General features: G+C 40.8%; 1 protein-coding gene across 1 annotated transcript in view; it reads left to right on the top strand.

Moving 5' to 3' along the window:
• BTBD6 (BTB domain containing 6) overlaps nt 1-15344 on the top strand; it is a 552040-nt gene that overhangs the window by 205821 nt on the left and 330875 nt on the right. The gene's annotated exons all lie outside the window — the stretch shown is intronic.

Raw genomic sequence — 15344 nt, 5'->3', positions numbered from 1 at the left:
GCCCTGCTAAGCCCTCTGATTGGCTGTAGCGGTTACATGCTAGTAAACAATCACCGGGACTGCCACCGGAGCGACAGCACTGAATCGCCGGGGACAAGGATAAGTAACGTATTGCTTTTTTTTTTGTTTTATTTCATTCGCAGCCCCTATGAAAAAAAATTTACTTCCCGGAAACCCCTTTAACCAGTGGATACATAGGACTGAGACACTAAACTAGTGGATACCACGGACTGGTCTACCAAACAATTTAGCATCTCAATTAGGGCACTAAACCAGCAAGCTAGTAGGCATGGATGTTAAACAACTGGATGTGAGAGATTAACGCACTAGTAACAACATCTGGTGCTATATTTTTCCAACTTTGCATGGCATAGCAGCACGTCTTATCCACATTTTATCTATATAGATTTTTCGACATAAAAAAAACCAAAACATTCTACACAAATGAAGGCAATATTGTATGTAAGACCGCTGTAATTTAGTTCAAACCACACAGACATTGTCCCAATATGTTTCAGATGATGCCCTTAAATAACTCCCTTTATGTTTTCTCATGGACTGTCTGCGGATTTGCTGAGTAGAGCAGCGCTGGCACTTTCTCACTGATTTAAAACAAAATGCTTGTACTTTACTGATGGAGCTGTACTATCCTAGTCAATCTCCTATCGTATATTCTATAAAGCAATCATGAATATTTTATCTCTTCTAGATGAACTACAGATACATTTCAGATTAATTCCACAGCTGCAGAGCTGCTCGGTCACTGCAGTGCATTGAAGCAACATAGTAGCAGTGTATATTTTCTGCTTGATTTAGTTTAATGCAAAAAGTATTGTGCAGAAGGATAATATATCTTTTGAAGTTGGTTTAGGCCTCAGGCACACGGCATAGCCATGTGCAGGAGGCTGTACGACGGAACTCGGATCCCCTGCGGCTCCTTACTACAGAGCCATGGGCACTCTGTTTGTCACCGTGTTACAGGGTTATTCTCTGTGCCTGCCAGCTACTGTGCAATACCTGCAAATGATGCAGTATCAAAGTCAATTGCATAGCATTAAAGATGACAGGGTTTGCAATTGTGTGCAAACCCCCATGTCTTGAGGAAGGGAGGGGGCACAGAATCCCATGCCACAATTATGTCACAGTGCTATGAGGCCTAATAGTTCATTAAGGCTCCTGCTAGGTGATTATTGCGCATTGGACCCTGCTATTGCTTGTTGGTGTATTGAGGCAAGAGATGTTTTTATTGCTTTCACAAATAAGCCACTTATTGGGGCCCCCAAGAGAAGACTTTGAGCAATGGCCTATAGATAAATTCCTAATTTTATAAAATTGTCCTTACCTGATTTGACTTCCCTAATATGAGTTCTTAATAATTAAGATCTATGATACATTAATAAACAAAGCAAAATCAAATTTTTATCAGTGTAATAATTCCATAAATTATTTAGTGACTAAATTGTTGAAGCATGCAAAACGTAATGCGCTTGTTATATTGTTCTGATGATTGCTCTGGTAATCAATCCAAAAATGCTTTTTTATTTCGCACTGCTTCTGAGAAAGACATAAGTGCAGATTTCTCTAAGGCCTTGTTCACACAGTGCAGACTTGCAGGCAGATTTTGCAAAACTAGAATTGGATCCAGGAGAGGACACACTTTAAGGCCTTCCTTCTAGATATTTCTTCTTTAGGTTCCGTTCCTGGTTTTGGCTTAAAAAATACATGTAAACTCTGAAGCAAATCTACAGTGTGAACAACGGCTTAGGTAATGTTCACACAGGTCGGATACGCTGCATAAAAATAAACGCCTTATCCAACCTTGAACCCGCAAGGAATTCCGGTTGAAAGAATGGATCATAAAGTTTAGATTTACGATTTTTGCGGTGGAATCACAGCTTTTCCAACGTAAAAATCTCAACGTTTGCTAATTCTTACGGCTTTTACCTCCCCATTGAACTCGAGGTAAAAAACATATTTACTCCTATTTGCCTTATTTTTTTTGCCCATAGTGTTATATATTAGTTTAATATTTTAAATACATGTTTTCTGTGTGTCCTAATATATAAAATAATCCCTTAAAATAAATATTAATTGCATACAGTGTATTTACTTTATTTATTTTTTATAATAATCTTTTTTTTTTTACGTACGATATAACAAATATTTAACATCCAGAGTAGATAACATCCTTCTCTATTACATACAGAAAGATATACTATGAAACCGATTAATGAAACCGCAAACCTTACTCAATCCCCTTATCCCAAAACCCCCCCCCCCCCCCCTTCGGCCAAAAAAGATCCCCAACAACAACAGCCAATTCAACCAAAGGTTTTATTTTCATGGTAGATCGAATATAGAAGTATTACCAGCGACTCCATGTATTGTTCCATATGTACATATTACCCCTATGCCGTATAAATTCATACTCTTTACATTTTTTAGTTATGTTAAATCAATCATTAATATCTTGGGGATCTGTGGACATCCACTTTCTTACTGTAATTAGTCTAGCAAAAAAAAGCAGTCTTGCGATCATGATCTTAAGATTGGTTGGTGCAACCAGATTTTCTGTGCATCCCAATATTTCATAGACTATGTCGAAAGAGGCTACAATCCCTAACCTATTCTGAGTAGCCAGTAGCCTTATATATTTTTCTCCAATATACTACGTTTTCTAATACTTACGGCTTTTACCTCCCCATTGAACTCAAGAGGTAAAAAACATATTTACTCCTATTTTTGCATTCATTTTTTTCCCCCATGGCGTTATATATTATTAATGTAATATTTAAAATACATGTTTTCTGTGTCTTCTATTATATAAAATAATTCCTTAAAATAAATATTGCATTCAGTGTATTTTTTTTTTTTTTTAATCAAATCTTTATTTTATTGAAGATATATAACAAGATATACAACAAAAGAACATCCGTACATAGATCATGGGGAACCGTAGAGAAAGCTTACGCAGTGTATTTATTAATAGACAAAGACTTTCAGATTGAAAATAATTGTTTTGCATGATACTAAGTATGTATATTAAAAAATTAAAAATATTTAATAAAAAAAAAAATTGGGAACTGTCGTAACAAAAGGAGTACAGTGGTCAGTAGAGAAGGCATCTGCTGAAAGGGGCAGTTGTCCCATGCTGAGAGCTAATTGGCACCGTGGCATTCTGTCATTCACATAGACCCAATATGACATAGCTCGAAGGGCACAATAGCACATTATAAGGAACAGCACTGGCTGACAGCTGCCTCCACAATGAGTTCTCCTGTCCTACACTTACCTGGCAAAATGCAAGTTTTACAAATACACGGAAAGGTAATATTGTAAGAAAACTATAAAGTAGGGATGTGGGTATTTAAAATGACTATAAAATGTCGTTCTACATCATCTGTGTACCAGAGATTGGAAATCCAGCCTATAAGGTGGAAGTGGGGTCGCCAAGCCGAAATGACTTTTGACTTCTTAACACCTTTATTTTCAATATAACATGTCATGAGACAGATGTGCAGGGTGGGGTATATTTGTGTAGCGCCAACATATACTGCCGCATTGTACAAAGATAATCATCATAGGTGTTATCAGACCAGGAGAGAGTTCAGATGTAGGGTCCGAGATCACATCTGTGATATTCACAGGAAAGAGGATACTTCAGTCTCCAGACATGTATGGGAGTGTCATTCAGGTGACTCCATGGTCCTCAAGTTTCAGGGGATGGAACACATCGAGCCACCGGTGAGAGGGGATGATTGGGACAAGAGAATTTTACAGAAGGAGGCACAGTGGATCTTTAGGATGAAAACGGTTAGTCCACTGGGACTTAATGAGCATCTATCCTTTCTCCCCTTCCTGTAGTCCTATTTTACCCCTGATGTTTATCCATATTTGCCTGGGCGTACGTCGTCCATCTTTGTTCCTTTGGTGTTTTTTCATTCTGCACTAATATTAATAATAGGCCTCCTATATGACAACACTTATTGCAGTCCATTTCTATGAGCGTATTTCCACTACTATCTATCCAATAACTAGCCGTCTTCATGATTGGCAGTCTGTCTGTATCACAATATGGGAACCTTGGTAGCGATATCTCCTACAAGTTTAAATCTATTCCCTTTGAGTACCGCTTTATGCATATATATATATACATTTTACCATGAGCTCTCCTATAGCACACTCTGACACTTACCATGTTGTTGTAGCGATGTACTTTCCAGACCGCCTGAAATTCCCCTAGCGACGTGTGATGCATGTTGCATCTCCCTGATTGGCTGTGCTGTTACCAGGATGCCGTTCCATGTTGGTGGGCGTCATCTCGGCGTTGTGACACACCAATTGGCTCCGGCCTCACATCACGCCTCCAATGTAGGTGGGGCTAGCCGTATAAGGCACTTGAGTGTCTCCGGCGCGCGCTGGACCAGTTACCAGTGTCTCAGTGCACGCCGGAGAATGAAAAACTAACAGCATAATATGTGCTGTTTGGCAGTTCTTTAATAATTTTAAGCAAACCAAAACCCCTGAGGACTCTCCCCTGTACTCACAGGGTTGCAGAAACGCGTTGGGACTTTGCTTACTTGTGGCACACAAACCACATTTATAATTGCTAGGGTCCTCTGTTTATGTTCTAAGTGGTGCACGCTAATCATCTGTGCATACAGGACATTCTAAGGAGGCTTGGTGATTTTGCATTGCTATGGCAAATGGACGAGGAGTACGATTCACTTCCCCTGTCTAGTGTCATATTGATTAAAGGTCTACCTAACATTACCTTTTGCCTGACACTTTATCAGGGACCGTGGAATCTGTTTGCCAACGCCTATACTCAGTATTTTTGGCATTAGTGCCCTATTTTTTATATCATATTAATAAAATTATTTTAAACGTTTATCTAGGCAGGACCGTATTATTAACAATAAACGTACACTATTTACACTGAATATTGGAATTTAATCGCTGTGATACTGTCCAATTAGCTAAGGACAGTGTCACAGCAAGAGCGAGGAGAGCGAGAACGTGTGCTCGTGCAGCTCTGTCGCGCCCACACGCAGCTCTGCCGCCACCACCATGGAACAGAAGAGGAGAAAATTAATGTGAATTGTTCTTCTGTTCCATGGCGGCGGGAGTATCTTCAGCAGCAGCCTCGGAGCTATGCGTTCGGGCGCGTGTGCGCTCTCACTCTTCAGCTCTCGGCAGACAAGGTTGACAAGACTGTATGATTAAAACGGAGAAGAAAAAGAAACACGGCGCCAAATCGTGCAAAGTAAAAGTTGGATTGGGTGAAGGAGCAAAACTGGTTTGATATAAGCTCACCTTAGAGAGTGGACACTGATGAGGTGTCACACAGGCATAAGAGCTGCTGCCAGATCCAAAAGCACAAACAAAACAGAGTTTGTTGTTCAAATAGGAAGTCGAAAATAGAAAAACGGACCTCCGGCGCTGCAATTGAAGTCAGGAAATAAAGACCTTTAGACGAACATCACGGCAAATATTTAATGACAAGGCTACGCGTTTCAACACCGGACTGGTGTCTTCATCAGGCCAATCTCTCGCGATAGATCACACAGTCTTGTTCTTGTCTGCTGAGAGCTGAAGAGCTAGAGCGTGCGTGCGTGCGCGCGCGCACACTCTTCTCTCTCAAGGCTCTGCTGTGACACAGTCCGTAACTGATTAGACAGTGTCACAGCGATGTTACACGCCCCCTTGCCAATTACACGCCCCATTGATAGTTCAGGGGGTTATTTAAATATCAGGCGCCAAATATAACGACACCGATATCTGAATAAGGGAGGAGGATAGGAAAAAATGTTATAGTGCCACAGGGTTTGTGCAGCCCTGCTGTTAGGGATCTGCCAGGTACTACGTCTAGGTATACTCCTGGGATTAATCAATCCACACCTGAGGCCAGACCTGTTAGACTGACACCGTCTCCCACCAACCAGGGTGGCAGGCTCAGGAGTGGGAGAGCCTATCGCGGCCTGGTCAGTCGGAGTTGGCTCCGCCCCCTGTCCTTTATTACCTGCCGTGTTCTCTTCCTCAGTGCTTGTAATTCTTCTGGATTCCTGGCCCCACTGCTGCGTGCTCCAGCCTGCTTCTGCCGTGCTTCTGCCTTGCTGCAGTTCCGCTTAACCTGCTTCGCTTTGCCCCTGGCTTGCTTCCTTCTCCGTGCTCACGTTGGTATACTCCACTTCATCCTGGTCCTGACTATTCATTCACCGCTCCGTTTCCTCGCGGCGTTCCGTGGGCTACTGTCCCTTCCCTTGCGTGTTCCCTGTTTGTTCTCCCGTGCACTTAGACAGCGTAGGGACCGCCGCCCAGTTGTACCCCGTCGCCTAGGGCGGGTCGTTGCAAGTAGTCAGGGACAGGGCGGTGGGTAGATTAGGGCTCACTTTCCCTTCTCCTCCTTCCTGCCATTACACCTGCGCATTACATGCTGCGCTCAGCTGCACATGTATGGGCAGGTGAAAGGTTCTCTTTAAATATTTTCAACATAAATCACCTGACAGGTCTGCTTTAAATGGGTTGCCCAGGTTCAGGGGGGTGTTTTTCATACTGATGACCAATCCTCAGGATAGGTCATTAGTATAGCAAATGATAATAGGGAAGGGAAGAGGGGAATAGGTGTTTGATTCTATTGAATTTTTTTTTTTAAATAACCTTTTATTAAATAAAATTATAAATGGTTAAAATCCATTGAAGGTGTAATATAAAGAGTGAAGATGACCCCTAATTCTGCACTACATGGTGGGACAAGAATCGGCCCATATGAAATATTGTCACTCAACAGTTCAAGAATACAGCCAACACACTATGGTAAAGAATTTCTATTAGTATTCATATACACGTGGTCCCGAAGTCAAGTTATTGTATATTGACCCAATATGAAACACATATGACCCGGAGGGCTATGTTGAATAAGTTGGGAAATTGAAACAAATTAGCCCACCTGCCACATGTGTCTAGTAGACCCAGTCTACCTATTGAACTGGGCACACCGTATTGTGGCGATGTGTTGTGCATACACAGTGCCCTTGAGAATACAACAGTGGCTCCGAAGTTATAGAACAGTATATTCTAGACTGGGTGATGAAGCTGCCCCTGTGTATGCTAAGTGTGAGCGGCGCATACCCACTGAGGTAGAAGAACATCGTCACTGCCACTAATTCTAGCTTGTGCGGAGAAGTGTTGCACAAACTGCAAAGGATGGTAACCTATGCACTGTGTGTCCTAACAGAGACACTCTCCATAGTGTTCACAGAGGGTGGCAGGAGGGAGCGCGTTTGCCTGGAGAGCCGCTCTAAGTTGTATGTCAGAGCGGCTGTTACGGCTCTCCTGACTGTAAACTGGTCCCACTGTATAAAGAAGCTGGGAGAGACACAGCGTATGAATGTGACATGTGGAGGTTGGTGGTTGTTTATTAGTTCTGTGCTGTTGGGTGAATTGCTATACCCGAACGTTGAATACATTAAAACTAAATGACCGGGTGAGTGCTTGAATAGGAGCAGAGATGCAGTACTGGAGGACGGCCACTATGCTGTGACTGGAGCCATCTGCTTCCGGCACTTACCATTGCATAACTTCTGGCAGCAGGAGCAGCTGATCGGTGCAGGGTTCAGGTGTTGGATCCCCACCAATCATATACTGATGACCTATAATATGGATATGTCATCAGTGTAAAAAACAGCCCCCAGCCTGGACAACCCCTTTAAAGGGGTTTTCCAATCCTTTTTTTTTTTTTTTAAATCAATGCAACCTTCCTCTATTAATATATTAGAAGAACAGAATTATTTTTTTTATTTTTTTTCCTCTTTGCATTCTAGCGAGATGTACTTTATGTAACTTAACTGTAATGACTGAGGGCAATCAAAAACTTGGCCAAGGCTGAGGCATAAAACCAAATTTATGTACAAATAATAAATATTTAAGTCTTGTTATTAATTTCTTCCCTAGAAATACATTGATTCTCATCCTTTAAAGAGTTATGTATTATGTATTCAGTCCTTCTTAGAAATGCCTTTCTCCAGTTATTCTTTAGATTTAATTCATGTTACTGCCTTAATACATCCAGTACATAATCACCGATTTGTCATCGTGTTATCAGGGAGCTGTTTTTATTTACCTCATTTACTGTGAATGGCTTCAAGTGTTAGGATTTTTTTGTCGATGCACAGAGCCGTATCTGTATAGTGCAGAAGCTTTAATCCATTAGCTGAACTGGTTATGTTCCAATTTGCAGTGTCAGACTATAATATCATCAGTACAAGGTCATTGCGAGGCGCTCCTTTCCTATGGGAAAGTCTGTCTGTGAAGCAACTGCCTCGTTCCCTGCCCTAGATTTCCGAATTGTCTCAGTACAGTAAAGATGATACTTGACAGCCCGGCAGCGATCAGAGAAATGAAATCCTAAACATAACATGACGACTGTTGTTCTTTTCCTATTGTTTTGTCACTTCTGAGATGGCACAAGAGGAATCGAGGATCAAGATGTCTATTTACAAGCACATAAGCAGATTTATCCGACAGTAAAAAAGAAAGACATTGTGCCCTTCTGATATTGAGAGGTTAGAAATATCCTAAATGCACGTTGTAGCAGCCAAATCCTATTAAAACCAGCTGCTGTCATTCCATGTGGGCTTTGGAGATTCTCCGAGAAGATGTATCTAACAAGTAGGCTGTTTTGTAGACTGTCCTTGACTAGAGATTTCTGAACTAATATTCTATTTAGTATATTTATGACAGACTTCTGTAACATTATCATAAATGTAAATAATATATATATTATGTTTGAAAAATCTTATTATTTAGGTCTATACAAACAATTCCTAGGAGCGCAATCATAAGACAGGAAATCTGCTGTGATCAATTGCACTTTCTAGGAATTTTAAGGGGAAATTCATCTTAAAATTATTTACTGATGTCACACTAAGGTGTCAGAATATGTCATTGGTGGGCTTTGACACTAGCACTAATTCCAAAATTAAAGTAGTCGTGAAGCATTATTGCTTCGGATTCCGCACTAGAAATCTGCGGCAATTTACAGCACCATACATATGGATGGGGTTTTGAAAAACCCATCCACATGTAGTGGGAAAAGTCAGTTCAGAATTGAGGATATCCAAAGCTTGTTAAATCTTTCTTGGATTTTGTGGATTTTGTTGCAGATTTGTTTTGAAATGCGCAATGAAGAAAGTCTGCATCGTGTGGACATGCCAGAGATCTGGGTGGGTACTTGTTGTGCCCCTGATAATGCATTTTCCACTGTTACAAGTTGCCTCTATTATAAAATCTGTGTTGCAGGATCGCTATGTTATAGGATCGTTGTTGCAGGATGGCTCTGTTATAGGAGCATTGTTGCAGGATCGCTATGTTATAGGATCGTTGTTGCAGGTTTGCTCTGTTATAGGAGAGTTGTTGTAGGATTGCTCTGTTATAGGATCGTTGTTGCAGGATTGCTCTGTTATAGGAGAGTTGTTGTAGGATGGCTCTTTTATTGGAGCGTTGTTGCAGGATAATTCTGTTATAGGAGCATTGTTGCAGAAAGGCTCTGTTATAGGAGCGTTGTTGCAGGATAGCTCTGTAATAGGGGCGTTGTTGCAGAAAGGCTCTGTTATAGGAGCGTTGTTGAAGGATAGCTCTGTAATAGGGGCGTTGTTGCAGAAAGGCTCTGTTATAGGATCGTTGTTGCAGGATAGCTCTGTTATAGGATCGTTGTTGCAGGATAGCTCTGTTATAGGATCGTTGTTGCAGGATAGTTCTGTTAGAGGGTCGTTGTTGCAGGATGGCTCTGTTATAGGATAGTTGTTGCAGGGTGGCTGTGTTATAGGATCGTTGTTGCAGAAAGGCTCTGTTATAGGATCGTTGTTGCAGGATGGCTCTGTTATAGGATCGTTGTTGCAGGATGGCTCTGTTATAGGATCGTTGTTGCAGAAAGGCTCTGTTATAGGATCGTTGTTGCAGGATGGCTCTGTTATAGGATCGTTGTTGCAGGATAGCTCTGTAATAGGATCGTTGTTGCAGGATAGCTCTGTAATAGGATCGTTGTTGCAGGATAGTTCTGTTATAGGAGCATTGCTGCAGGATGGCTGTGTTATAGGATCGTTGTTGCAGGATAGCTCTGTTATAGGATCGTTGTTGTAGAAAGGCTCTGTTATAGGAGCGTTGTTGGAGGATAGTTCTGTTATAGGAGCGTTGTTGCAGGATAGTTCTGTTATAGGAGCGTTGTTGCAGGATATCTCTGTAATAGGATCGTTGTTGCAGGATACCTCTGTTATAGGATCGTTGTTGCAGGATAGTTCTGTTAGAGGGTCGTTGTTGCAGGATGGCTCTGTTATAGGATAGTTGTTGCAGGATGGCTGTGTTATAGGATCGTTGTTGTAGGATGGCTCTGTTATAGGATAGTTGTTGCAGGATGGCTGTGTTATAGGATCGTTGTTGCAGGATGGCTCTGTTATAGGATCGTTGTTGCAGGATAGTTCTGTTATAGGAGCGTTGTTGCAGGATATCTCTGTAATAGGATCGTTGTTGCAGGATAGCTCTGTTATAGGATCGTTGTTGCAGGATGGCTGTGTTATAGGATCGTTGTTGTAGAAAGGCTCTGTTATAGGAGCGTTGTTGCAGGATAGCTCGGTTATAGGATCGTTGTTGCAGGATGGCTCTGTTATAGGATCGTTGTTGCAGGATAGCTCTGTAATAGGATCGTTGTTGCAGGATAGCTCTGTAATAGGATCGTTGTTGCAGGATAGTTCTGTTATAGGAGCATTGCTGCAGGATGGCTGTGTTATAGGATCGTTGTTGCAGGATAGCTCTGTTATAGGATCGTTGTTGTAGAAAGGCTCTGTTATAGGAGCGTTGTTGGAGGATAGTTCTGTTATAGGAGCGTTGCTGCAGGATAGTTCTGTTATAGGATAGTTGTTGCAGGATATCTCTGTAATAGGATCGTTGTTGCAGGATAGCTCTGTTATAGGATCGTTGTTGCAGGATAGTTCTGTTAGAGGGTCGTTGTTGCAGGATGGCTCTGTTATAGGATAGTTGTTGCAGGATGGCTGTGTTATAGGATCGTTGTTGTAGGATGGCTCTGTTATAGGATAGTTGTTGCAGGATGGCTGTGTTATAGGATCGTTGTTGCAGGATAGTTCTGTTATAGGAGCGTTGTTGCAGGATATCTCTGTAATAGGATCGTTGTTGCAGGATAGCTCTGTTATAGGATCGTTGTTGCAGGATATCTCTGTAATAGGATCGTTGTTGCAGGATAGCTCTGTTATAGGATCGTTGTTGCAGGATAGTTCTGTTAGAGGGTCGTTGTTGCAGGATGGCTCTGTTATAGGATCGTTGTTGTAGGATGGCTCTGTTATAGGATAGTTGTTGCAGGATGGCTGTGTTATAGGATCGTTGTTGCAGGATGGCTCTGTTATAGGATTGTTGTTGCAGGATAGTTCTGTTATAGGAGCGTTGTTGCAGGATATCTCTGTAATAGGATCGTTGTTGCAGGATAGCTCTGTTATAGGAGCGTTGTTGCAGGATAGCTCTGTAATAGGATCGTTGTTGCAGGATAGCACTGTTATAGGAGCGTTGTTGCAGGATATCTCTGAAATAGGATCGTTGTTGCAGGATGGCTGTGTTATAGGATCGTTGTTGCAGGATAGTTCTGTTAGAGGGTCGTTGTTGCAGGATGGCTCTGTTATAGGATAGTTGTTGCAGGATGGCTGTGTTATAGGATCGTTGTTGCAGGATGGCTCTGTTATAGGATCGTTGTTGCAGGATAGTTCTGTTATAGGATCGTTGTTGCAGGATAGTTCTGTTATAGGAGCATTGTTGCAGAAAGGCTCTGTAATAGGATCGTTGTTGCAGGATAGCGCTGTAATAGGGGCACTGTTGCAAGCAGGCTTAGGTTTTGGGACACTGTGTTTTGAACTGTAGAATCAATGTGACTGATTCACTTATTGAGGAAAGTGGCTGAGACATCAAACATGAATCAAAGTAATGGGTACTAATACAGTATAATACAGTATAATATGATTTTCAGTCTTAGGGGGTTTACTTCGCTTGGAAATGTGGAGACCACTTATATATAGAACACCAAAACCTCTTTGGACAGACACCTGACCTAGTCCTTGTCATACCATAGCACTGAAGGTCTCTTACTCTGCCAGGAAGGGCTCAGGTGTTTTATATAGATTTATTACGTGGGCACGGCACAGCACTATAATTCGGGCTGTGTATGGCAGTATTATGTATGTATTACATGTGATTGTTATTTGGGCAGTGTAAGGCATTATTATTTTTTTGACAGTGTTTAAAACTATTATGTGGCTTATGAATACCACCGTTAGGTAAACAACGTATAGAAATATAATTTGGTCACTGAGTGAAACTGTTATTTGTTCACTGTTTTATTTGAGTTGTATTACTTTATATCTTGGGAACGGAGGATTAGCTATCCCCATTATTGGGCTTGTACCCCATTTATGGCATATAGTGTCTATATAGTGGGAAAACCTATTTATCTCCATGAGTGAATTATCATGGTGTGGAAAAGAAAAACTGAAATGAAAAAGTACAATGAAGTGAGCTCATTTGGCCGGCATTTAACATTTTGTTGTGTACTGCTTTATTCTATACTATTTACTGATGGATTAGGATCATACAATGTCTATCACCTCCATACAGATATTCCTAGTATCTTTATTTGAAATGGGAATAATTGATATCCATAATCCTGATTGAAAACTATTGTGATTCCAATAGAAACCTAGAAATGCATTGCTTTTTGAAATGTAGCCAGTAGGTGGCGCTGTGTTCTAGCATGGTGATGCTTTATAATGTGCAATCTATTCATATATTAATGCCTGTCATTGGTAGCCCTTTTATGTTAGCAAACTTGTGCAGTATATAGATTTAAAGATCCATTAGATATACTCTTTCCAAATATGCTGTAAATAAAAAGGATAGTGGTCATTCCACATGGATTTATTCCGTCAATGACATAGTTATTTATAAGGGCACATCCAGAATAATATAGTAATGTCATTAGCTGCATTTATGTCATTCACATCATGAAGAGAGAAAAAAAAAAACTATCATGCCAGCAATTTACACAACCAACATAGTTGGATACAACACGATTTTTCCATTATTTTTTCCTTTTTTAAGAACCTGCTAATTGCTCTGGGATTCTTTTCAACTTTGCATTAAGCCACCATAACAATCCCCCTTCCAGGTCTCTGTGGAGCCACAAGTAAAGAGGCGAAAATATGATAGTCACAGTGATTTAACACTTCCCAATTGATTTTCCTTGTGTTTGTTTATGGTGCTTTATGCAAAGAATCTGCCCTTTGGTTCTGCTTGGTCTTTTTTTCGTGCTTAATCTAGCCAAGCCTTCATATTTCAATTCCCCAGGAACCGGCAGAGAGTTGGCAGCGAAGATTCATGCACAGGCTTGTTGTATTCAAGACCTTTGGAATTGCTGAGTAAAACTCATGTCTTTAGCCACCCGAATTAAAACACAAACCTTATAATGCTGAGCATGGGCCCTAGCAGACCTTTAGCCTTTATATGATAAGCGATTGCTGCGGTATTTATTTAATGAATCATTCTTCTCTGCATCGATGATTCACATGTAAAATGAAATAAAAAAAATCTATTTTATGAATCTCTTGATGGGGGAGGTGATAAAGGAAATGGTTTTGCAGAAGAGAAATGAAAAATGCACAGTTCATCCCCTGTAGAGTTAATTTCATCAGGCTGAATACATCACCACAGGTGCAGTGTGTAATTTTAATTATTTTACTATGTGAATTTAGGAGAGAGGCTTATGTCACTGCGGCTTATGAAGTGTAACAAAATTTGTACAAGTATAATATATTTATGCTAACCCTTATTATCGGGCAATTAGATTGGCTCGAATTACAGATTCCTCATTGGTTGCTGTGAGTGCCAGTCATTTCCAATTTTTTATAAAAAATTAATTGCCAAGGAGTTTTTTTGTTCTGTCGATATTTGATTTTGGAAGATAAAGCTGCCCATACATTAGGGATTTCAGATGGCCATCTTATGAACAACCTTATGAACAACTTGTAGTTCATGGTCTGTCTGTGAAGGTTGTCGTTCTTTACGATATTGCCGTAAGTTAAAATGACAAATCTCCAATCAATCAATCAATCAATCAATCTCTGCTTTGATTTGGGGCTGGTCGGGGCTTCTATTGGGTATGAATTACTTTACAGGAATACATGTGTCAAGTCAACAACCAATAAACACTGCTGATCAACCATTCCACAGATATCTGCCTTTGGTCAGTGTCTATCACGCTCCTTCGTGTTACGAACAAGTGCCAGAAATGGTCTATATCTGCCATTTTGGCCGTCCTAAATCTCGTGTTCAGCCAACTTTAGAGTCAAATGGGAACATACTTTTTATTACCTTTGTTGCTACCCGAATTTATTAAACTGATCTTATGAGAGGAATGCTTATAATATAAGTGATGTGTCACCTTTGGCTAACCAAAAGTGAACGTGCATTTTAAAGGGAATTATTTAGCAGATTTGACTCCCATAAACTCTTAAAAGCTCTAAATATGTGCCAGGGAAACCAGTTCAAACATCACCATGTTTGATATCATAATCCAAGTTTTATTCACTCATGTGTCTTATGCTAATGAATCATTAAGTGTCCACTGGGCGTTCCTACATCTATGACGTGTCCTGTGTTATCGGCGGCAACCCTTCCCAAACCCCTCTGCTCTCGATTGACGTCTCCTTCCTCATCCCATGTAATTTCCAGGAGACATGATTGGAGAGTGAAGGGGTACAGCGACAGGCTCTTTAAGATTACATACGATATTAAATTTAGCCGCATAGCTCAACACTTCACATATGAAGCTTTTCTACGCACTGTTACAATCCCTTTGCAACACTTCTCATAAGTTGCGATTATGCCATCCAAATGGGCCCTTTATTTTATATACTGTAATTTATGTTTTCATTGGATAGAGGAGTTTCCCATCTATAGCTGAGCTTATCAGTTATATATATATATTGAGAGATATCCCCAGCCCTCACCTGCCGCTATGTTCTTCTGAGCATACGTTGCTTGTTTACATGGTTTTTGTGCCTGCCCTGATGCGGCGGCTTTCAGTGACACCTCCGTACATTGCCTTTGCTTTTAGGTCCCAGTAGACCATCCATATATCTGCTCATTCATTTACCTCCCTCTATTTGAACATCAGAAGTCTTCATGCTAAGTTATTGCAGCAGGAGAGTTTGCTTACAGCGTCCCCATGTCCACCATCAGCATTACAGACACCACAGACAAATCAAGGTTGTTTTTTTGTTTTTTTTTTTGCT

The sequence above is a fragment of the Rhinoderma darwinii genome, chromosome 12, assembly GCF_050947455.1.
Source record: "Rhinoderma darwinii isolate aRhiDar2 chromosome 12, aRhiDar2.hap1, whole genome shotgun sequence".
Lineage (NCBI taxonomy): Eukaryota > Metazoa > Chordata > Amphibia > Anura > Rhinodermatidae > Rhinoderma > Rhinoderma darwinii.
The sequence above is the reverse complement of the archived record's forward strand: the minus strand, read 5'-3'. Positions and strand labels throughout refer to the sequence as shown.